This window comes from Trachypithecus francoisi, unplaced genomic scaffold, assembly GCF_009764315.1.
Source record: "Trachypithecus francoisi isolate TF-2019V2 unplaced genomic scaffold, Tfra_2.0 Lachesis_group2, whole genome shotgun sequence".
In the NCBI taxonomy this organism is placed as follows: domain Eukaryota; kingdom Metazoa; phylum Chordata; class Mammalia; order Primates; family Cercopithecidae; genus Trachypithecus; species Trachypithecus francoisi.
In genome coordinates this window covers 126289069-126290850 of record NW_022681465.1, presented here as the reverse complement: position 1 = coordinate 126290850, position 1782 = coordinate 126289069, and the positions used below count along the sequence as shown (strand labels likewise).

Below are 1782 nucleotides of genomic sequence, written 5' to 3'. Positions count from 1 at the left end.
AGTGTTTGACCCTGTCCTTTACATATTCTACCTGGTTTTTTTTACGACTACATAGTGGAAACATGTCTTCCAGGTACAAGAAAAACCTCTAATTTTCTGAGCAATTACTTTATTCTCATTGAAAGGACTCTACGATGTTTTATAACAAGTTACCACAAATTCATCCTTGCTCCACTCACTCCTAAACTAACACTAGTTGTGTAAAGTATTTTGATACATTTAATCTACGGTCATTTCACTTCAACCACATCAGACACACCTAAGGCTTATTGAGCCCTCTTCCCATTCCTCATCTCTATTACTTTTTTGGTGCTGATGTCTTATCTGTATCTACACAACAGCACATCTACAATACTTTTTGTAATGAGTAATTGGATTATATATAAATTCACATGTATGCATACAATTATATTTTAAATAATGACATCACATTGCCAGTTTTGTTTTTTAATGGAGGCCTGTGTAAGATATTATGGGAACAAAGAGACTGGAGGTCTGTTTGGAGAAGCAGAAGAAACCTCACCAAACAGGTAATGTTTTGCTGCATCTTGACATAAATGATGACTGACTAAAAAGATTTTAGAAAATGATATCCCCCTCTCTCAACAAAAATGTAAAATAAAAAGTAGAAGCAGAGGCAAGATGATAAAAGAACACCAAGGACAAGATGGCGCCGAAAGCGAAGAAGGAAGCTCCTGCCCCTCCTAAAGCCCAAGCCAAAGCGAAGTCTTTAAAGGCCAAGAAGGCGGTGTTGAAAGGTGTCCACAGCCACAACAAAAAGAAGATCTGCACGTTACCCACCTTCCAGCGGCCCAAGACACTGCGACTGGGAGGCAGCCCAAAAATCCTCGGAAGAGCGCCCCCAGGAGAAACAAGCTTGACCACTATGCTATCATCAACTTTCCGTTGACCACTGAGTCTGCCATGAAGAAGACAGAAGACAACAACACACTTGTGTTCATTGTGGATGTTAAAGACAACAAGCACCAGATTAAACAGGCTGTGAAGAAGCTCTGTGACATTGATGTGGCCAAGGTCAACACTCTGATTCGGCCTGATGGAGAGAAAAAGGCATATGTTCGACTGTCTCCTGATTACGACGCTTTGGATGTTACCAACAAAATTGGGATCATCTAAACTGAGTCCAGCTGCCTAATTCTAAATATATATATCTTTTCAACATAAAAACAAACAAACACCAAGAGCTTGAGAAAAAGAGGCCAGCGTGTTATGGCTGTCACAGCAAGCTCACCAGTGGTTGTTTACTTCAGTATCAGTTTTAATATCTTCTGCATATTTGCGAGAAAGCAATTCAAAAATCACCATGTCTTTAATATATCACACATTAAAATCTTAATCTTAGCAGGTAAACAAATATGAACACTTAGAGCACAAATGGCAATCCATTAAATTTCTTTGACTTGATTTATTGTAACACAGCTTACTTATTGAGATGAAGATTATGTACAAATTACTACAATTATGCCCATACTAGGTTCAAGTAAGAAACTAGTTAGTTTATGATTTCTCTAGAAATTTATTGCTCACCATCCATATCAGTCCCTTATAACAGAGCGTGTTATCATAATGTGAAAGTAAAGGCTTATCTTACTCTGTATTTCCAATTTTTCTTTACATTCTACCAATAGCATTATATCAATAATAATAATAATAATGACATACCAAGATGTGAATATTTTCATCAGTTGTTTAGTAGGCCTGGCATATATTGCAGAGGGAATATAATACTCCTTTTCTTAAACCATGACAAATAAAATAGAG

At 37.1% G+C, this 1782-nt stretch overlaps 1 pseudogene; it reads left to right on the top strand.

Moving 5' to 3' along the window:
• The first annotated feature begins 667 nt into the window (after positions 1-667).
• Positions 668-1165, top strand: LOC117064552 (annotated as a pseudogene).
• The last annotated feature ends 617 nt before the right edge of the window (positions 1166-1782 follow it).